The sequence below is a fragment of the Triplophysa dalaica genome, chromosome 8 (assembly GCF_015846415.1).
Source record: "Triplophysa dalaica isolate WHDGS20190420 chromosome 8, ASM1584641v1, whole genome shotgun sequence".
Classification (NCBI taxonomy): Eukaryota; Metazoa; Chordata; class Actinopteri; order Cypriniformes; family Nemacheilidae; genus Triplophysa; species Triplophysa dalaica.
The window spans coordinates 25016645-25040789 of NC_079549.1; the positions used below are offsets into that span (position 1 = coordinate 25016645).

The 24145-nt window shown below is 38.0% G+C and overlaps 1 protein-coding gene across 2 annotated transcripts in view; it reads right to left on the bottom strand.

Moving 5' to 3' along the window:
• The window catches only part of LOC130427280 (E3 ubiquitin-protein ligase SH3RF3-like), a 43793-nt gene that overhangs the window by 17634 nt on the left and 2014 nt on the right, over positions 1-24145 (bottom strand). The window lies entirely within an intron of this gene.

Sequence of the window (24145 nt, forward strand, 5' to 3'; positions counted from 1 at the left end):
GGACCTTTACAGCACCTACAGTGTTTACTGATCACAACAAACACATGTGTGTTTACAGTGAGCTGAACAAATAAACAACATGTTCACTTCTTACATTTTTATAAACCAGACAATAAACTTTGATCACGTCATTTACACAACTTCAAAGAGACGCATGCTCACCGGGCTGTAATTATGTTTCCATGGTAACAGTAATGATTCTGATTGGAGAGAGAGAGAGAGAGGTCTGTGCTACAGGGAGACCGTGGTTATATAACTAACACTGAAAAAGCCTCATTACAACCAAACCAAACCAAAGCATTAGACAAAAACACTCAACACACTTTTTATATTCAACAATTCACAAGATTTATAACACAAATCAAACATCTGCATGCAGCAATAAACCATTAAATAAACATTGGTGTATCCATCTTCCTATTGGCTGTGTTAATAAAGCGGACGACAATTAAGAAAATAAACCAGACCAGTGTCTATAAAATCTGACCTTTCATAAATGCCAAACACATCATCATCACTGCTTCATTCCAACAGGAGAACCATTAAAACACAGTCAGAAGAAAACACACACACGCACGCGCACACTTGCGCGCACACGCACGCACGCACACACACACACACAGGCACACACACGCAAACACACACACACAGGCAAACACACACAGGCAAACACACACAGGCAAACACACACAGGCAAACACACACAGGCAAACACACACAGGCAAACACACACAGGCAAACACACACAGGCGCACACACAGGCGCACACACAGGCGCACACACAGGTGCACACACAGGCGCACACACAGGCGCACACACAGGCACACACACGCGCGCACGCACACACACGCACAGACACACACAGGCACACACAGGCACACACAGGCACAGAGCAGTAAATGTATATTCTAGATCAATGTTAAGTTTCTGAAGTGATTTCTTTGCTCATCATGAGTGTATTGAATGTAGAATTGTGTTCTCTGGAGAGCATCAGCGGTCGGCTGCTTCATTATTCATTCTCTTTGACTTTAAGAGACCACACAATCCAACGCTAAGACACACAGGTGAGCAACAACAAACATACACATCCCGATAATGAAAAAAGAGACCTCATGACTCGCGCTTGACTTCCTTTAACATCACTGTGTGTGTACATCTGTGTTTTGAGAAATCACATCATTGGTCTCTGGAGAGATGAAAGTGTTGCTTTATTAATGTCAACTCTCATTAGACCTCATGACACCTGCTGATGTTCACCTGAATCATTCATATCGTCCTCATGATCCTCACCCGCAGTGATGCTCGACACATCACCACACTGAGAAGATAAACACAAGTCTGTTCATACATCATGAGGTGTCAGACGATTATCATTAGAGCAAATACAGTCAACTCATCTGAGGACACAGACAGGCAGAACATTGGTGGGTTTCTCAGCACTTTGTTTGTGGCTTTGTATCATTTTGCTATTGAAAGTCAGATCAATTCTCACCGTCTCCTCCGTCTATCGAGCGCTCTACACTGCATCGCTTAGCAACAGCGACACATCCTCACTTAAGAACACTTAACAGACAAGCGGTCTCAAGATACAGTACACAAAGCATCATCATCATCATCTGTACATCATAATGACTGCACAACAAACAGCCAAATGATCAATAAAGATGAGATTCCTCCTGCTATGAATGAGGTAAAGGAAAAGGGAAAAGTGTGGTCAAATCTAGAACAGACATGACCCCACACACATGACCGTTGACATGGGTTATAATTCTGCTCGACACTATACAGAAGACTGTGTTTGTTTGAGGTGAACCTGACACAGGTTTCCTTCATGAGACGATGATAAACTCTGAAGATCACACATGAAACAAACAGAGGAAGAGCGGATGAGATGTGCTGCTGTGTGGAAACTCTTCTCACATTATTCTCCTGAAGAAAAAACATCATCATCATCATCATCATCTTAACCTCATCTTCAAGACAAAACCATCAGGTCCAACACCTGCTCTTATATTATCAGTTTATAAAAGCATCGCACTCAGCACAGTTGAGATCAACCAGGCTAAATAGACCCTAAGACAGCGTGTACACATCCAGAGCTGTACTCTTCCAAGGGATAAGGGAAACAGGGAGGATGACTTCTGAACACAGGGTGAGTGATATCACACATCACTAGGGATGGGTACCGAAACTCGGTACTTTATCGGTCTCGGGGCTAAATTATAAAAGACCGAAGTATCGATAAGCTCTGACGTTAACAATCTGCTGTCGGTACTGGAGAAATTAAGAAAAACATTTACTATTTCTTATTGCTAAATAAACGTTAACTAGCATATTTTAATTGACCAACCATGTCTAATTTGCGATAATATTAAAGACATTTACCTGCATTTTTGATATTCGCAATCTCGCACGCGAAATGTCCGTCAGTGCAACACTACACAGAGCTCGCGCGCAAACAACACGAGAGCTTGCGCTTAATAGAGTGACGATTGCGGAGAGAATCAAACGGTCTAAAGTCTGGTTACATTTTACTCGAGTGGATGCAGATAATGCGCGTTGCAATAAGCGCAACAAGACTTTTGCTAGTAAGAGCGGAAACACAAGTAATCTGGCTAAACATGTCTCTAAAGTGCATTATGTGCAGACTGATAAATGCAAAGTTTTCGACTGCCTGCTAGCTAATAGTTCATCATCCACGTCCTCAGGTATGTGTGTAGCCTAGCAGTCTTCCGAAATAACACGGACATAAACATTGCATAAGATTTCTTTAAATTAGTATGTAATAATTTAATAAACACACATCACATAAAAAATAGCCTACATATTTATCAGCAGTAGCCTAAATAAATCTTAAACATAAAATATGCTTTCACAGTACTGCATTTAAAATGGATAAATAATAATAAATTATTAATCAGAGCTTACCTAAAAAATTAATTTGTAGCGAAGAAATACATAAACTTTTTTGTGTTTGTGTGTTTATACATATTATGTCCCTATTTATCATAAGTACTAAATGCACAAACACACAAATGAAGGAAATATGTGCTACACTACACACATCATCACAAAAGGTAAGATCTCCAGCCACAACACGTAATTGGAATACCATTTCTTTATTATTATTAAACAAAAACAACAAAAAACTCAAACAAATTTAGGACCACATGCATTTTATTTTAATTCTCTATGAATAATAGGCGGGTATGAGTCATATTTTACCTGCATTAAGATATGTTAGGTCAACGGATGTAAAGAATGAGAATGTTTTAAATAGTGAAAAAAAACTCCAGCTTTAGTTTTGTCTTTCATAAAAAAACACAACAAAAAGTACCGATAAGAGTACCGTTAAAGTACCGGATCGTTAAGTGGTATCGATAAAAGTAGTAGTACCGTTAACACCTTAACGATATCCATCCCTACACATCATGTTCACACACTGAAAAAGCAACACCACCTTTATCTTTAACCCCTCACAGAGGTTTACAGCAGAAATAAATATCATCAGATCACTTCTGCACCGCTGCTGTCCTCTGAACTCACATCATCAACACTTTATATTCATCACACTTGATGTCTTCAATCTGACACAAGAATCTGTCTAATCTACTTCTGCTCGAAAGTCTACAGCTGTGCACTGACAATACAGCTATTCTATTCATTTCTAGTCTTGCCTTTCTTTTACTTCCCTCTCTCTCTATTACTTTTTTCTTTCTTTCTTTCTTTCTTTCTCTCTCTTTATTACTTTTTTCTTTCTTTCTTTCTCTTTTTCTATCTCTTTCTTTCTTTCTTTCTTTCTTTCAAAATCAGCTTTCAAATCATACTTGACCGCAGAAAAGCACTAATGAACGAGTTCGACACATGCGCAGAAAGTCATACTGTGGACTCGGCTGTCAACATTTGTTGTGCTGGACCGGATGTGCAGACGACAGCGGAACCTCCTGATGATGTCATGCAGGGGAACCACGATGATAGCCCAACATCGTGATGGCTCTCAATATAGAAAGTCTCTCAGACTTACATACACAGAGTTTTTCTTCATTCTGCTCTTGTTTTAATGTGAAGGGGCAGTAAAAAAAAAAACTCACCCCTCATGAGACATGTAGATTCTTGCTCATCATATAAACATTACACTTCCAGATGAACACCTGCTGTCTGTGTTCTGTATGTCATGCGTGTTTAAACATGTTCAGACTCCTCTGAAGAGTACACAAGTGATTTTACAGAATATCTTATGTGATATATGAAGAACATTAGTACTGGACTGATGCTGGTGTTTGTCTCTTGTTATTTAGATCACAAACAGGGTGACTGAATGTTTTTCTCTGGGTTAGGTTGTATTTTACACTTGACACAAAGTTTAAAGTCCCAGTGAAATTTAAAATGACAATTCTTATTTTTTCATGAAATATTGCAGCTTTTAGATCAAATAGCATATCAATGAGAGTCATTTTCTTTTTTAAATTCCTGTGCCCTCATAATCCTCAGAAAAAATCGGAAAATGCACATCCACCCTGAAATGACATAAATTAGACGGCTTGTGTGAATTTTTCAATTAGAAAGAAGAGTCGTTCAGCTAAACCCAGAGAGATCTGTGCACATCACATTTAGAGCTCCACACATTAGCATATCATATCTACACACATACACACACTTCATCAGCTGAATGGGGCCGTGTGATTGGCTGGCAGAGATGAAGTAAACCCCTGCTGATCAACATGTGCACCCGTGTATAATGTGATCATAATGCTGATGTGTGAAAAAGACGCTTGTCTCTGCGGTGAGCTCCATTTCAGACTCGAGGTGAGCAGAAGACTATAAAGCTATTACAAGGATTTATGCTTTTTCATCGCCTGATGTCATTACAGAGAAAACTGAGAGAACATTTACATTACACACAGAACATCTCTAGCAAATCTGCTTCTCAATATTAAAAGAGAAGAAATGTAGTTCACAAAGTGATGTAAAACATGTAGACACAAAACAAAAACACTACATTAATAAAAGTCCTCATACACTTGTGTTGTGTTCAGATAGAGGTTCATTACTTCACAAACAGAGGTCCGTCTGCTTAATTAAACGTCTTATGTAGTTTCTGAAGGGCACGATCAATTAAAAAACAGTTAACATTGATCATGCTGTTCAAAAGTCTCTTAATGTTGAGTGTTGTTCTCCTGAGCATCAGTGAATGTTTTGTTATAGTTCGGGACATATGATTTCTGTGATGCGGAAAACACGGACGGAATCATGGAATCCATGCATTAAAATGGAATTTAAAGTATGACCCGGAATGGCGCAAAATCTTGTAAAATTAGAACTTTTAAATCGGAAAATAGCACTAAACAGCCAATAAAATTCAACTTGTGCTATAAATACCATAAGTGTGTTCTTTGTATCTCTGAATGAAGGATTTGATCTGTTTCCTGTAACGTTACTGTAACGCATGAAACATTTGTTTTTAGCATCTCACTTCATGAGGATAAGAGCACATGTCAAGAGCTGCTCTGAGTGTTTACTTCATGAGCATTTCACCGCTTCATTTGACTAAAGCTACTGTCAAACATACACCAAAAAGGTCTTTGTAACAACCCGTCAAAATAAAGTCTGGTTAACTAAAAATTAACTATGACACACCCCCATGAATAAACTATAGAAGATTATGCTATTTCCTTTATTAAAAAGTAAAATGTTCTAGTAAAACGAGAAAAAAAAGTAGTATTTAAGTAAAAATAAATGCACTGGAGAGATATTAACATATTTGGTTTATATTCACATATAGTTTTGCATTACACCCAGGTGAAACAACACTGTAGTATCTAAGTGTCTTACTATAGTTCATGAGTGAAAGCATCAGTACACTGAACTATTTTGCATGTGAGCAAAAATATTCCCATTGTATCATAAAAACGGAAAAAAAGTGAATCCAGAAAACATCTGTCTTTAAATTATTCAACAGACAAAAAAAATCTAAAGAAAGCATAATGGGCAAGTAACACTCACTAAAATATAGGCTTATAAATGTCATGTCTTCAGTATCAATGTCCAGCCATGTGTGCGAGAGATCCATGCTGAAAATAACATTTACATTTAACATGTACACTCCCCTAAAGGATTATTATGAACATCATACTAATACTGTGTTTGACCCCCTTTGGCCTTCAGAACTGCCTTAATTCTACGTGGCATTGATTCAACAAGGTGGTGAAAGCATTCTTTAGAAATGTTGGCCCATATTGATAGGATAGCATCTTGCAGTTGTTCGAGATTTGTGGGATGCACGAAGCTCCCGTTCCACCACATCCCAAAGATGCTCTATTGGGTTGAGATCTGGTGACTGTGGGGGCCATTTTAGTACAGTGAACTCATTGTCATGTTCAAGAAACCAATTTGAAATGATTGGAGCTTTGTGACATGGTGCTAGGGCTGGGCGATAAAACGATATTGATATTTATCGACGGTGCAACATTGTCGATATCAATATAAAAAAAAGGTTGATATAGCGCTAGATAATTTCCTTAAAATGTGCGCGCCCGTGACGTCCGAAAATCGTAAACAGCCTATAATATGTTTTGTTACATGAGCGTCTTACGATTGACAAGAAAACAACCAATAAGATCTCATTTGCCGAGTTGCGTTAGTCTCAATTTGGTTGCGTCATCGCCATGTTGACATTAGAACACGTGCAAGATGAGTGCCGTGCTTGCCGTCAGCGCGGAAATTGTGAACAAAAAGCGAGATGTCAGCTCGGCAGTGTGACAGTTTTTTTACTTCTTTCTTCCGACCAACATCAGAAGAACGTACTGTGTAAGCGATGTAAAAAAAAAACGTCCCGGCTAAGCAAGGAAACACAAGCAATTTATTCCACCATCTAATCCGCTGCAACACTTTGGAATATACATCATGTCGCCCATCTACCTCAAGTCAACAAACAACCCACAAGCAGTACACGATGAAGAGGTACTCGGTAACAATGCCATATGACAAATCTTCAAAACGATATAATGACCTAACCCATGCAATAGCGTACTTCATTGCAAAAGAAATGCTGCCGTTCAGCATAGTGGAGAAGTCAGGCTTTTATTTACTGTTATAAAGGTTTGTTGCTATTACTTATTACAGATGCTGTTGTTGATCAACCTCAAGTTTGCCTCAATTGTTCCATGTTTACATTAAATTAAGTGAACACATTTTGTAACATTTTAAGAAGACATAAAGAACATATTTGGTTTAAAAAAAATTGTTTTAGTTTTTTTTAATGCTAAAACTAATTGTATTTGCCGTATGCCTTAATAATGTGGGTCAGTTAAAATACAGTGGTCAAACACTTACTGTTCTACTTGTCATTTTTACTTAAAAAAAAGGTCAATAATTATCGATATCGAACGATATGAAGCATCATATCGTTGATATATTTTTTTGCCATATCGCCCAGCCCTACATGGTGGATTATCCTGCTGGAAGTAGCCATCAGAGGATGGGTACATGGTGGTCATAAAGGGATGGACATGGTCAGAAACAATGCTCAGGTAGGCCGTGGCATTTAAACGATGCCCAATTGGCACTAAGGGGCCTAAAGTGTTCCAAGAAAACATCCCCCACACCATTACACCACCACCATAATTACATTAATGAGAAATTGAACAGGTGTTCCTTATAATCCTTTAGGTGAGTGTATATAATTTAATTATAATTTACTGTTAACAGAAACACATTTACTGTCCAAACTGCTCTTATATCCCCCACAAATTCCTCTCCCTCTCTCTGCCCGTGTGTGTGTGTGTGTGTGTGAGACATGATTCCATCTGTCAGAATCTGTGAGGAACTGTTTGTCTGAGCACAACATCTGATGCACAGGGTCTGATTTCACATCAACAGCTGCTTTATCACATCGCCACTTCAGCTTCATCATACAGCGACTCAGATTACATGATGACTGTCCATCACTGATTTAATATCAAGAGCTTCATCAACATTTAGTCTTATACAGATGCAGTGAAACTTAAAGTCTCCATTTGCTCTACAGATCATCTCACTGCTGTCTAGAAGAAACTCTCTCTCTCTCTCTCTCTCTCTCTCTCTCTATCTCTCTCTCTCTATCTCTCTCTCTATCTCTCTCTCTCTATCTCTCTCTCTCTATCTCTCTCTCTCTCTCTCTCTCTAACTCCACTGGGCTGAGGACAAGATGACTAGAACCGGCTGTCAGATGAATTAAACGATGGGGAATGAGCAACAGTTGAGACTTCATTAAGACAGAAGTGATCAGATAATCTGTTTGACAGATGATCTCCACGATGCTTAAAACGCGTACGGAATTACGGAATCCAGGATTAAAAACTGAATTTGATGTATAACACGCAGAGATGCTTTCCTGTAGCTCAGTGGTAAGAGCATTGTGTTAACAACGCAAGGTTGTGGGTTCGATCCCAGGGGATTGCAAATGCCTATGTAAAATGTATAGGATTAAGCAATGTAAGTCACTTTGGATAAAAGCGTCTGCCAAATGACTAAATGTAAATGTAAGATGCACACACACACACACACACACACATGTTGGGTTTCCATGTTTTATGGGCACATTCCATAGACACAATGGTGTTTATACTGTACAAACTGTATATCATTTTCACAACCCCTAGAGCTAACAATCACACAAAACTTTCTGATGTTTTACATTTTCAAAAAAGTTAATTCTTTAAGATTTAAAAGCTTGTTTCCTTATGGGGACCAAAAAATGTCCCTACAAGGACAAGGATTTTGGATATTGCCATCTTTGTGGGTACACACACACTCACACACAGACAGATAAACGATGCTGATGGTGCTCATATCTCAGTTGGCTCTGGGTTTCTCAGGGTCCAGATGGCATTGTGGGATGGAGCAGTGACACTGTTGTTGTGTCTGAGGTAAGAGACGTACAGATTGGAGGAACAGATGGACTTTCACCAGAACCTTCTGCTGACCTCAGTGATGATCAGAGTTCAGAAGATCCACCACACAAGCACATGATCACTGGATCTACAGAGATTCACGTCACTGTGATCTCTCATGACTCTCAGAGGACTCTATATACTATACAAGACTTCATTACAAACACATGATGTGCTTTACACACCACACCACATTCATCAGAGCGTGGCAAGCTAAACACTGAATGTATGAAAGTGTTTGTGTATCAAACTGAATGTAAGGATACACATCTAATGTTCGCAAAGACATGTTTCACTGGCAGTGCAGGAAATGCTGTTGAATGTTGAATCCGAAAAAAACTATGAATCAAGCTTTTAAAAGGCATGAAATAAAACATGCATGACTGGAGATGACTTGGAACATGAAAAACTCTTGGTCATATTATAGCGTGGTTAGTATTAAATAACAGCAGATCAGATCTGAGTGTTCTGTGATGTCATGCTGAAAGAATCATGATGTCATAGCAACAGCTGCTTCACAAGCATTACTGCAGTGTGTGCGTGTGTAAAGTTTAGTCTGATCTCTGATTTGTGTAACGATGTTCTCACAGTGATATCACGTCTGCTGAAGATGTGTGACTTGATATTCATCACGTGTTGAGATCTACATGTCTATCATCAGATCACAGCATCATCACATCCTCCTTAAACAGACAGAATCAGCACCTCAGAGAGAGCGACAGAGAGAGAAAGAGAGAGAGAGAGAGGGAGAGAGAGAGAGAGATCCCAACCGTAATCTGGCTGAAAATAATACAATCAATTATAGAACCAATGGCGCTGTATGGAAGTGAGGTTTGGGGTCCTCTCGCCAACCAAGAGTTCACCAGATGGGACAAACACCCAATAGAGATTCTGCAAACATAAATGTGTTAAAACATTCTACGGGTACAGAGAAAAACTCCAAACAACGCCTGCAGAGCAGAATTAGGACTGTATCCTCTAATCATTAAAATACAAAAAAGAGCTTTAAAATTCTACACACACCTTAAGAACAGCGACACAGACACACTCCATCACAAAGCCTTAAGTCATCAAGAGCTGAGCCCAGAGAGAAACCCCTTCATCCAACTGATCTCACAACTAACTCTACAACCCCAAACATGCCCAAGTCAACCCCAAACCCCAGCCAGACTAAACCAAATGATGAAAAGACAAAAAGAGAAATATCTCCAACACTGGACAGAAGCAACAGCTCAGCAAAGTAAAGTGGAATGCTATCTGTCACTAAAGAGAGAATATAAAGTGTCAGAATAGCTCACAAGCGTATCAGACCCTAAACTAAGAAAAGTGTTGAGCATGTACAGACTCAGTGATCACCAGCTCACTGTAGAGACGGGCAGACACAGACACACATGGACACCGAGAGAAGAGCGACTGTGTCCACACTGCACACACAATCAAGTGGAAACAGAGCTGCACTTTCTCCTCTCCTGTCCCAACTACACACACATCAGAGAAACATTCTTCCCCCAGTTTACAAACTTACACAAAGACTTTGACCAGTTTCAACAAAAGGACAAGATCTCATACATACTGGGAGAAAAGTCAAGAAGCTCAAACCTGCTGCAAGATATGTCAAGTCCTGCCACGACCAAAGAACAACCAGCACAACACAACACAACACTGACAGGACAACACACACAAACTGACACTGTCACCCTTATTGAGAACTTTAATTAAAACTCTTTTTCTGTTTATATTGAGATGTATATATAGAGAGATTTTTACTTATAGACTTTTAATTTTATTCTATTTTATTTTTTATCTTAATCTGTATTTCTGCATGTTTATATTTAATCTTGTGCTTTGCCAATGTAAATTTTATTTTATCAAGCCAATAAAGCTCCTTTGAATCTTGAATCTTGAGAGAGAGAGAGATAGAGAGAGATAGAGAGAGAGAGAGAGAGATAGAGAGAGAGAGAGCAGTTGTTCCTCAGAAGTGCTCACTGTATCAAACACGACTTCATTAGCTGACGAATTGACTGAATAATTCTGAGAGGCGTGTAAAATCAACCAATCAGAGCGTCAGATTAAAAACATGTGTGACAGCTGTGTTGAGTTATTCTGGGCTGGCGAGAGCTCCATGCTTTTTCTACATTACATTCACACTGAAGAATCTGAGCTTACTCTTGTTGCCAGGCAACAGCATTATCATAGCAGCACAACCATCTCTCTCAAACATAAACAACCGACCTCGCTTCTCTTCACGACTCTGTTCTGAGGAACAAAACGAACACACTTCACAGTTGACATATGATGTGCGGCGTGAACACAAAACAATACAGGATTAAGTTCTAATATTGTGTGCTACCTGTGATGAAGACGAATTAGCTTCTTGTTAAAGGAGCCATGAAGTAAACTGTTTGCTAACATTCAAAATAAACAACCCTGCCCACAGCACACACGAGCGGCGTGATCCCATGCGACAAAAGACAAGGTGTTTGTCATGTCACATCACAGCGCATTATGTTTATAATGGGTTCTGCACTGCTGCGTGCGTTGTGTAGACGGTGTACATCCCTTCTATTCAACTGTTATCTGAAGCGCCGCAAAATCCACCGCATTGTCAACTTGACAAACAACTAAACATGTAAAGTTGACATGAATGTCTTCACTGCTGAACACTTGTACCAGGGTTTTTCTTGGATCAAAATGACGCGGAGATGGTGACGTTCTGATCTTGTACACACACACACACACTTAGGCCTACCGTACCTTTAAGTTGCTTAACCAAAGTGACTTTGAGTTTAAAGTTCTAATAAAATTAGATAAAAATGACAACTATGAAGATATATAAAAACGTTACTTTTATTTAACCAACAGAAATGTTTTTTTATCAAATACAGCTTTTTTATCATTTTCAACAAAATTTTCAACCCACAATAGCCAACTGAATTAAGCAGTCTTTCTAAATGAGCAAAGCTCATTCAAATCTTGCATTCTCTGTGGTTCACTTTAAATGATTCAATGATCTCTTGTATCCGCTAGTGACTGAAAAGTTCAATAGTTTAAATGAATCTGTTCAAATGAGTCATTCCAACTCGCTGTGTACAGTAGACGCTGATTCAACGATCCAACTGCACAGCTAAAGACATTACAATAATGGACGTCATGTAAATTTAAGACATTTCAAGAAATTAAACGAAACTTGGACGCAATAAAACAGCCGTGAAACACAGGCTGGCTCTTGTTCTTCAACTCTTTTTAGCGCCTCGTTGTGCTGAATACGAAGACGCGCCTCCACTGTGGCGTAATGTCGCAACTACAGTTACAAATGACTGTCTGTTAAATGCACACAGCATTTCTTCTGAAGACTCACAACATAATTTTGACGAGAGCCTGAGGCGGCACGACATTTGACAGAGGCGACCGCTTCTAATTTCTCTATGCAGGAAAAACCCTGTTGTACATGTCACTTACAGCATTTATCACTTCAATTCATTTCTATCACAGAATACATCACGCCTACAACATGTTTTATTTATTAAAACCACTTCAAAATCTTGAATAATGCCGTGAAATATAATACTGTAAATAGAAAAGAAAGGGACTTGATCTTATTTGATGATTTCCTCTCTGTCTGTTGTTGATTTGATGCTTTGAGATTGAACTATAGCGTCTCATTCCCATCATTTGTGTTTATTTGGCGGTTTTACTGCCATCAGATCACATGAGCAACAGAAGACGTAAGCAATCATTTGAGCCCATTTAGTCCCGTTAGATGTTCCAGAACAACAGCAGTCAGTAATATGAGTGAGACAGCAGCAAAGACCTTTCATCTTCTTCTGTCTCTGTCATCATCATCCTGTGAAAGAAGCGTCTGCTTCAACCCTCAAGAGATCACACGGCAGGTCTGTTTGTAAGGAGGAATGTCATCCATCATCAGGAGAGGTTGACATGTCGTATGATGTCTCCTCACAGTCTAATGAATAGCTGAAATAATCATAATAATAACAACAAAGTGATTTGAAAAAGCTTAAGTGTGTTCAGCAGCAGTTCAAGGAAACAAACAGAGTAAAGATATTTATACTTGACTCTGCATATTGAACTGGGTCAGGAGAGAGAGTACTTTACCACTGAACATAAGAACACATCATCAGAGTTGATAAAGCACTTTACACACAGCTATTCACCGAGTGTGACGTCATAAACACAAGAGCATGAATGACCAATCCGCACTGCGTCCTCCCCCACAATCATCCGTCCACAGACCTTCACACGTCTGCATGCGTTTGCCAGGAGACCCGCTGAGATCCAGACGTCTGAACTCTGTTCCACACCACAACCAGAAGAAACATGTTTATTTTCCACTCATATGAACAGACTACTGCAAATCAGACACACAACTCTGTGTGTGTGTTCAAATATCTTAAAACAAACATGAAAATCTACAAATAGTACTACAAGATATTATGATAAATTGCAAATATATTGATGTTACAGACAGCTCCTAAGGAAATGTGTTAATGGGACAAGATCTCCACACTTTTCAAGACTATTTAAGCTCCAAACAAAAACAGACAACAATATACATTTAGTCATCATATACAAACAATGCTCATAAAAAAACTGTTTCCATTTCTAATTAAAGGTTGACTTGAAAATTGCGCTGGGCGATATATCGTACAATTCTTATGGTCTCAGTTTCTCAATGACGGTTAAATGCCGTCACATCTGAAAGCCAGAGGGTGCTCTTGTGCAGAAATTCAGAATATGGGTAACAGAAAAAGAACGATTAGTTCCAGGAAATGCCTAAGGTCATATTCTATCCCTGTTCTTCAAACCTTTTCAGCTATTTTCATGATAATAAAATTGAGTTATAGTATTGATGATAGACGAGTGTTGCTTTTTCAAATACACGCTATAAACGACTCAATGTCGTAGTGATTTAAGATCGAGCAACACTTCCTACTGATCAAACAGCCGTAGTACACGGAAGAGATGTGCATAAAACATCAAATTGATTTCAGGATCGATTTAGACATGTATAATTAGCGTGAATCGTGATATATATCGCCCATCCCTACTTGAAAATTATTGAAAACGACTGAAAACAAATCAGCGTCAGTGTCTGTCTACTGAAGACAAACATCTATTGAGCGGTCGAATACACCTGCTGTTAAATCACTGCCATTCATCACAACAACACTGACAAGACAATCAATGAAAACTCTGCTAATTAATCACTCACTTCTTATCTTTGATTGTTTACTTTGCTGAAAAATACTTCAATTTTAAACAATGTTATGTTACTCAACTATTTTTTTTGGACGCTGGTTTTGTGAACTGTCTAATGTCATTTGTATTGGTATTACTGACTTCAGAAAGGTCATGAACTCTGACCTCAAGGTTGTTGACTGAGTGATGTCAGAGATCACATGTCCTCTCAACTTCACTGGCTACTCCTGGAGCGTCTGAGTTAGGTCATGCAAATGTTGGCATGACAGCTGGTTTATTTACTAAAATAAGGTCAACAATATACTTACAGTAAGGGAAATTCTCAGCAGTTGTGTCACATATAAAATCATTTTTTAGGTTAATTTAACCCAACGGTTAGTTGAAATCAACACAGTATTTTTTTGAGTGCATCATTCTAAGCCCTCAAGTCATGACTGACGAAATATGAACTAAAACACAAATGACAGCATTTCCCTCCACTGTTATAACTCTGTTTACATTAATAGAAAGATTTATGTAATAATTCAGAGTGTCTGTACTGTGTGAAGATTTAGAACACGCGACACACGCATGAGTATCTGATGTTTATTCAGTACTGTCACAAGAATGACATTCTATCTCTGCAGTATTTGTCTCATTCAGTCGTTTCTCTGTGTCAAAACACTAAGGAGACGTGACCACACAAACATATAACACAATGTACACAATAAAGTAGGGATGTGCAATTCATCAAAAATTCATCTTAATCGTCAATTTTGGCGTTTAGGGGTACAAAAACTAAATAATCGAGATCAATCCTTTTTGGTATAAATCCACAGCGCACCCCTTTCCTTTACAAGCGGTTCACCTGTGCTGTTATTTCCATTTATTTTTCAGTTGAATTTAAAGTTTAAAATATATTTGTTTTATTCATTTCTATGTTGTTTAGAATGTCAGTGAGTAATCGTGTTAAATAACCGTGATCTTATTATTAGCCAAAATAATGTTGATTACGATTTTTTGTTTTAATCAAGCAGCCCTAAAAATGTCTAGCGGTCAGGAAAGAATATCCTTGGCCACAATCTACATTTACATTTATACATTTAGGCATTTGGCAGACGCTTTTATCCAAAGCGACTTACATTGCTTTATCCTATACATTTTACATAGGCATATGCAATCCCCTGGGATCAAACCCACAACCTTGCTCTTACCACTGAGCTACAGGAATGCAATCTATATATAATCATATCTCTCACCCCTCAAATCAATCACAAACTTGTTTGTAATAGTGTTTGGTGTTAGCAGAAGCAGATGAGATCTCCTGTGAGAAATGTAATCCTGCTCAAAGCATGTTTCAAAGTTCTCTCTCTTCAACACTGAAGCAGAGCTGGCTGACCTGCCGCTGTATCGTCCCATCTTCAAAGACAAGAATGAAAGTGTGAGAATGTTCCAGTTCTCTCGTCTCATTGAGCTCTGTCCTAAACACACAGTGATCAATGACAAGAACTACACAACTTCACATCATTTCCTTGACTGGTGATGAATGTTGATCATCTGTCCATCTAACACACAGAAACTTTCTCTACAGCAGTCAGGAGGATGAATTATTAGCCTTCTAATTAAAAAAATTCTGTTTGTCTGATTTGAAGCAATGCTGCATGGGTAAAAACAAAATTCTTAATTTCCATATGAACAATGAGCTTTGTGTGAGAAGGGTTGACCTCTGAAGGACAGAAGAATAAAAGCTGGAAGCTCTTTGACCTCGGAGAGAATCGCCTCCTGACCTCACAATTCTGTTCCTCTGACAATCTGCCACAGAATCAGCAGAAACACACCTTACTATGAAAAATACTGAGCGAGATTCCCAACACATTATGATGATGGTCATGTTGTCAAGGTTACAAGCCATCAGGAGACGAGGAGGACGTAACTCATTTTTTATCAATATGACACAACACTGTGCAAGCCATTTCATTCAGTATTCTGTGCTAAACACTTTTTTTTTGTCTTTTTAAAATCATGTCATTATTACACAGCTGCTTTACTAATGTACGCACTACGTACAGCTGCTATTTAGGATTTTGTTTTCAATGTTTTGTGATAATGACGAGGGATGAGCATTTAAAGCAAAAATAATATTCGAAGATCAATGAGAACTATTCGAAGATTATTCGAAATTCGCACCCCTCCCCCCCATTTAAGCTTTAAATCCATGACGACACACTGCTTTAGTTATTATGGAATAGGCAATCTTACATAAAGCCATGCATTAAGATAACGCGCTGAGACATTAATATATTAACAACCGAATGACGGCACTTATTAACAGTATGTCGTACCTCATAATGCTAGGACATTTCCTTGTAAAATATGAGCATGCGCATTTATACCAACTAAAAAACAGCAGTGTGGTGATCAAGGAACATATAATAAAGCCATAAAGATTTTAGACCAGACTTAAAACGTGTTAAAATATATTAACCGAATGACGGCATTTATTAACAATCCGGAACGATTTCATGAATTAACAGCTCTAAAGGCTTCAGTTTCTATTGTCATGAAAAAGTTTCTCCAGTCTGGCAGTGATCGTATTTCTAAACGAACAGTAAACTCGGGCTGTACAAACTCCATAAGATTTTTAAAGCCCTCTCCTTCGACAAAGCCAATCGGAAGCACATCCTTAGCGATCATTTTAGTAATTGAAGCCGCTCCGCCCCGTTTGGCATCCAAATTGGTTGGTTACAGCGCCACCCTTTGGTTACTTGAACACGTTATGCGTGAAAACACAGCAAATTTTTTAAGATCGAACACACTATTCGAAATTCTATAATTAAAGAATCGAATCGAATATTCGAAATTTGTGACTCATCCCTAATAATGACCCATTATTAGACTAAACATTATTCTACTAAAACATCTTTATCCAGTAGTGGTGCAGCTATTGATTATTTTATTAATCGAGTATTCTATTGAATTTTCCATTGATTAGTCGGGTATTCAGATAATAAATACTTTTTCTTTATTAAAGAGCAATATTAAATATACAAAAGAAAATAAGACAGGTCTCTTAAAATGAACAACTCATTTGTTTCCGTTTTAGATTTTTTTTTAATGCTGAAATTGCATACATTAATATCTGTGAAAAGTTAACCCATTTTATACATTACATTGCCATATTACACTCAAAATGCAATATAATACAAATTTAAAAATAACAAGTATTAATAAAGGCAGAAAGAATAACTTAAAAGGTAAACAACTAACTTCATCTTATGCATGATGCTTTCAGTTAATCTAAATTAGTTTAAGTTTATTTTTTTCCAGTAAATAGCAATATATTTGTCCACATAAAATACCAAGTTAACAGGACTTTTATTTTGGGAGGTTGTGGGAAGACACTTCTTATTAGTATTTCTGTTTCTTCACTCAAACAATAAAATGTTTGTGAAATAAACTTTCAGAGCAACTCTGGGGACGAGGTTCCAGACAGATGACATGTGTAAATAACAGGATTCGGCATCCACTTGTTTTATGGACTCAATGCAGCCAAAATAGGCTAAAAGTAAGTAAAATAGAAGTTCACCATTTCAATAAGCATGTTATTTTTTGCTATCAGCATAAGACATGCGTGTGTCTGACGTTGAATGTGTGCGATTTGTGTAACATGTATAGAGTTTATGGGGCTGTGCGTCAGTAATAACGGTCCGTGGGGGAAAGGCAAAGCACAATGTGTTATGTAGTTAAATGGATTAAACAAAGCTTTTGATTTTTTGTATTCAAATTACTCAAGTAACTGGAGGAATCGATTCAGCCCTAATCTAATGCGTTAAAGGATCATCATGATGGATAATATCTATATGTCCAGAGCTCCTGTAAGCCTGCAGATGTCCTTCTAGTAGCTCTATGGTCTCAAGACTCAATGACATCATCATCATCACAAGCGTCTGATGAAGAAACACTGCAGTGTGAACATAGATCAGAGATGTCAGTGTAAACACGCTGCACGCCTCTCATACAGACAAAGGGCTCCGGCATCACTACAAACAAAGAACGAGTCGGGATGTGTTGGGTTATTCTATTCAATGAGGTGAGACTCCGTCTGGGGCTTTTCCAGTCCTCTCCAAACATAATGAGGATGTGTTTCTGAACACCGTGTCTGATCATACAGCTGGAAAGAGCTGATAGTGCCCACACCTCACAAACATGCCAATTCATTCTGACGGCTGCTGCACCAAACATCACTTACTCAAGAACATCTCAACATTCTCCTAGATCTCCTCAACCTACACAATATATATGTGACGTGTGTGTGTGAACTGTGAATACTTCAAAACTGTTACTTAACACTTGTGATGGGCTAAAGAAGCAAACACAACAGAGCTTGTTGTTTTGTGATCAGTTGATTGTGCAGCATACGGCTGATAAACTGAACACTAGAAGAAGCTCAACGATCTCAACTCCAGACACATAATAACAACACATATCTCATCAGACTCCATGAGTGCATTCACATGCACAAAATAAACGGATATCTATCAAACATCAGCTTAAAAACAAACCTGTTTTCAAGCGTTTACATGCATAGTAATAAAATGGCAACTCATAAAACCGCGTTAACATGGAAGTTTGAGACTGTTTGATTGTGTGCAGTGACGTCTCCGTCAATAGTCTGTTTAGTCATGAAAAATGCAGCGGGAAAACGGTCAGAAGCTGTATTTTTATACCTCTTCTCATGTCCGCAGTACATGCACATGCAACAATAGTTCTTCATTTTAACGTTTCTACATCAACTGCATGATTCTAAAGAGGACTTTTATGGGTTATTTTACAATAACTTCCATTTGAGACTTTTACTATTGCGCTGTCAGACATGCGCACATGAACAAAACTGAGAGAAAAGGCGTGCAAGACATGCAGCACGAAATCAGAGTAATGTGCAAAAACTACCTCTGATGAGCGGGTTTTGCTTAAACCATTTATGAGCTTTCCATGATAAAAGAAAACCGTTTTACGCATTTACATGACCTTACGCATTATCAGCGTACTAAGCATAATTGGAGTAAGACTGTGAATGTTAACGCAGTCAATATTGTTTAATGTCAATTAGAAACTATTAGAGATCTGTGCATCCATTCAGTTTAAAGCTTACAAATCATGTGTTGTTGTCTTCTTTCAGAGATTCTCTGATCCTATAAATCCAATATGTTTATGATCTTTAATGACAGACAAACATATTATGATTTCCAATAGCTGTTGGTTTGTTAATAACTGGCAAATTATAACTATTCTGTTTTCTTTCCATCAAGTTCCAAATGAATAAAAGAACCAAAAAAAAGAACCAAAAAGATGTTTAATTCACTGTTTAGGTCATAGGTAGAGTTAGAGAAACAAGCTAATGAGAGTTATTTTCCCTGCGCAACACAGAAATAGAGTAAACTGGTGCGTTGAGCGCCGTTTAAAGTGTTTACTGTGAGATGACAAATGAGAACACAGTGAAGAAGCGCTTCTGAAAAAACAAACTCCCAAAAGATATCGACCTCATTTATACCAGCAGCACAATTACAAACAACTTGGATTCGCTAGAGTTTTCTTCTAGAGACACGATCAGATTCAATCTCTACTGTTCTAACGCTTACAGAATGAAATGAGTCTAGGAGAGTTTCTGCTGAAAACCTGATCTCCTGATCTGAGGACAGCAGCGTACTGGGCTGAAGGGCTCTCGACTGACAATGAGTCGATGTGAGCCCTCGAGTCATATGACTATTGTGTGTCACAAACAATAATAGCATGTATGAAATGTTAATGATGGTGTTTAGTAAAGCCACAGCTACAGCGGTTTATTTATACATATCACTTGTGCTTCTAAATAACATAAAGGCTTTTTCACGGCCACCCAGTCAAAGATTCAGCTAAAGAAAGCTGATATTGTTCCACACTACAAGACCGTGTCTGTATCTTCACTATCAAATCATAAATAGCTGCTGAGATGGTTGTACAACAAAACACGATTGACAGTTGAAAAGAGCATCACTGAACTATATAAATGACTGGATTGCGGCTAGAACACTAAACCAACGGCAGGAGGTGAACCCAACTGACAGAGATGCCCAACTGACAGAGAGCACCATTGACTTAGTCAAAATGACCATGTTTTTCTGCTTATTAGGCACACAATCAGATTTAAGTTCACCTGTGTGTTTAAATTAATTGTTTCTTCTGATGTTTTTCCAATGTTTATGTTTATTTGGGTAGAATTGCGACGTATACCAAAATCAATGCATTGTTGGTGAGTGTTTATTCCACACTGTTGTAATGCCACATGTTTAATAATAAAGATTCATGACTTAAAGAACATATTCGGCCTGTATTTATCTGTATTTTGATTTCGGAATAAGCACATTTGTCATATGCTGAGGCGTTGCGTGAGTCTGATGATCTGATATGTGCGGTAGGTACTGTCATTCAAATGAATGTAACTCACTCTATATCTAATAAGACGGGAAAATCCCAGACTTTTAATAATTAACCATTTACATACTTACAGTACATTCTTACAACGCAAATGTCTCGAGACTTCAGATGTAAAAACGGGGACTGGTAAGTAACTCTTTTGTCATTAATGTGCAGTGTTGGGTGTCACTAGTTACTTAGTATTTCGTTACTGTAATTTAATTACTTTCTCTTTAAAAAGTTAAGTAAGGGATTACTCTTATTTTGTCTGTAATTTAATAACAGCTACTTCTGATGTAATTCAACCAAATACTGTGTGTAGTATATATGTGTTTGCAATAGTGGAATTGACATCAAAATTTAAAATCTAACATTATAATCTGTGCTTTAATGTATAATTCTCACATTTGTTATTAATAATAATACTTCATGTATCTTTATATTTCCGATTTGAATGAATTAAAAGAGCCGTTTTATGTCTGTCCTTGAATCACTGAACTCATCAAGGTTGATGCAGGATATAGAAAGTCATCAGCAATTAGTAATTGAATACTTTGTGAAGAGAGTAATATGAACAGTAATCTAATGACACTATTTAATATCTCATTAGTAACTTGTGAATAATTACTTTTCTGCGGAACTTGCCCAACACTGTTAGTGTGTGATAACTCCCTAGTCATTTAATAGAACATTTGGGCATCCCAACATGGTGGCGCAGTTGCTTCAGTGCATGACGTCACGAATCATCCAATCATTTCTATAGATCAGTGATCTGCATGCATGATACCGCAAAACATGTGTGACCTAAACAAAACATTTCAAATGTCTGGACACACAGCACTGACAGATAAACTATGGAGGTCTTATGGTAAATATTAATAAAGGGCAAATACAAATCCATGAATTATAGAGTGAGCTATCGGTTCTCCTGCTGTGTAAAAGCTCGTGTGCTCTGTGAGTGTAGCTTTTGACTGATCTTCATGATTTCCTTTTGTTTAAAAAGAAAACATTATCTGTCAGATAACGAACACTGTGATTAAAAGCACAGCACAAATACAGATGTTCTTATTTATAAAAGTGTTTATCAATGTTTTCTATAGCCATGTTTTACTTGTGGATGGAAGACATACATGTTACCGCAAGCTGCAACCAAAGACCATTTTGACCATCAACACACAACAGTGCAGAGGAGAAAAATAAACCTGATGAGGAGCAGATCAATCACATGTGTGGCATTTGAGTCTTCTGGACTGCAGCTAATGTTTTCTGGCTTCCCTCATAACTCCAGATAATGGCAATATTCTTCCAAGGGCAACGAGAGGGTTTCATTCCTCATAAGTCATGTGCTGGTATTTTTATATGGTTTTGTTGTGAGCTACTGCTGTAGTAGTTTTGTGAAGCTGTCATCATCGTTTCATATTTACATTGTGAAACTATGATTGGTCAAAGCAGTTTGTATCAACAAAAACAAATGTTGTGAGAAAACTTACTATCACCTAAAGGCAGCACCACATGTGCTTTAATGTGTGTGTTTTTTTGTGTGTGCAAATGTCTTTACTTGTACATCTATCTTTATAAGGACCAGTTTGAGTTTTAGACCAGCAGAGTGAGGACTAAGAGATTCCATTTTGGCCGGTCCTCATTTTCTGAGACCCCTTAAAAGGTTATAGGGTTTAGGTTATAATCAGGTTTAGGTTCGGTTTAGGGTGAGGGTTAGGGTCAGGTACTCACTTCTGATGGTTAGGGTAAGGGGCTAGAGATTGTTGAATTCAGCAGCATCTCTCTGCAGGTCTCTACTCAAGCGTTTGAGATCTTCCACCAACAGAAATGATTTTTCAGCGAGTTAATCCATTTATCACAGGGCATTAAAACACACAATTATCTTCATCACATCACAGGTAAAGAGAGTAAAGACAGGGTCAAATATAACCAAAAGATCTTTCTATTTGCTCTGAGACTGTACACTACTGAAAATCCTCACTGGACCATTATTTTTCACATTTACTCTACATCACCATGATGATCAGTTCATTTCAAACAGCTTTTCACAGATCAGCGCAGCAAATACAGAAGAAGAGATTGAGAAACAGAGCAATGATTTACATGTGTGTGTGTGTCATCTGATGATGAAACACATTCACTGTGTAAGCAGCAGAACCGTCTCGTCTCATGACCTGATCCAGCATTCAACACACACAAAAAACCAACGAAACAATTACAACAGTGACCCTGAACCCTCCCACAAACCCACAGCAAAGAAAGCCATCCTGACACTAAGCCAACTGTGTTAGTAGATGCTGCAGATGAACATTTCATACACTAGCAGTCAAACGTTACACACACCTGTGAAGAGAGAAGTCATCAAAACTATTACATCAATGAATATACAAGAATGATTCAATCAAATTTGAATTTAAGTATTTAGCAGATGTTCTGGATAGAAGTGAGGAGTACAGTTAAGTCATTTTGTCTTGTTAAAGGTAACGTGATTTTCTCAACCAAAATTTCAACAGTATCAAAGGAGTTCTCATGTGGAGTGCTTTTCTTAACCTACTCAAAACTAAATAATTCATACCCATAAATCCATAACTAGGTAGAATTGGCGGCAGCATGCATTACACGATTCGCCGCGTTAACCAATCAGGAGCTTGCTCTAGTAGTGACATGATAGAAATCCAAAACAACAATGGAGGACAAAATGATCGTTGCTGTATGTGGATACCTGGAGCTGTACGATACATCTTACTTTTATCGAAACAGGAAGAAAAAGGATCTTCATGGACGAAAGTGAGTGAGGAGGTTGGACAATCTGGTAAATTGTAAAAAATGTGAAAAAGAATTTCACGCGGGAATGAAGCAAATTCCAAATAAACTCAGAAGTAAACGAGTTGACTCAAAATGTTCAAGCATCCAACTACGTGCGAATAGCGTGTTTCATTCGTGTTTGGTGGGAACGCTCTGTAAGACCCCATAGACTCCCATTATATGAAGCAGAGAGGGCAGCAGATTTACCAAAACATCTTATTTATGGTTCTACTCAAGTCAAAATGTCACCATGTGGGATGGCATGGGAGTGAGTAAATAAACTGCAAATTTGAGTTTTTGGTTGAACGATCCCTTCAAGTCAAGAGTGTCTAAACCTTTGACTGGAAATGAATGTTTTAAACTACAAAACAAAAGTCAAGACTCCTACAATCACCACAACTATCACAACTTCCTCATTGACACAACATACTGACACTAATTGTGATATTAAATCCAGAATGATCAATATTGTGTACATATATCACACTTATTTTCTTTAGACAATAGTTACAACTTTCGTTTGCCTGACAGAAACATTTCAATAGATGTCATGATCATTTCATCATCTTGAGTTCTTTTGGCCATGTAGTGTTGTGTAAATGTGATATCATGACATCACTGATCCTAACTCCACCATCACTGCTCTGAGGATTACACATCAGTCATTTCATCTGATGCAGTCCAGTCCGATCTCATGTGTGACACAGAGACACAATAATCTGCAGTGACGTCACTGAACTCTAAAAGTCAAACTGCAGTCA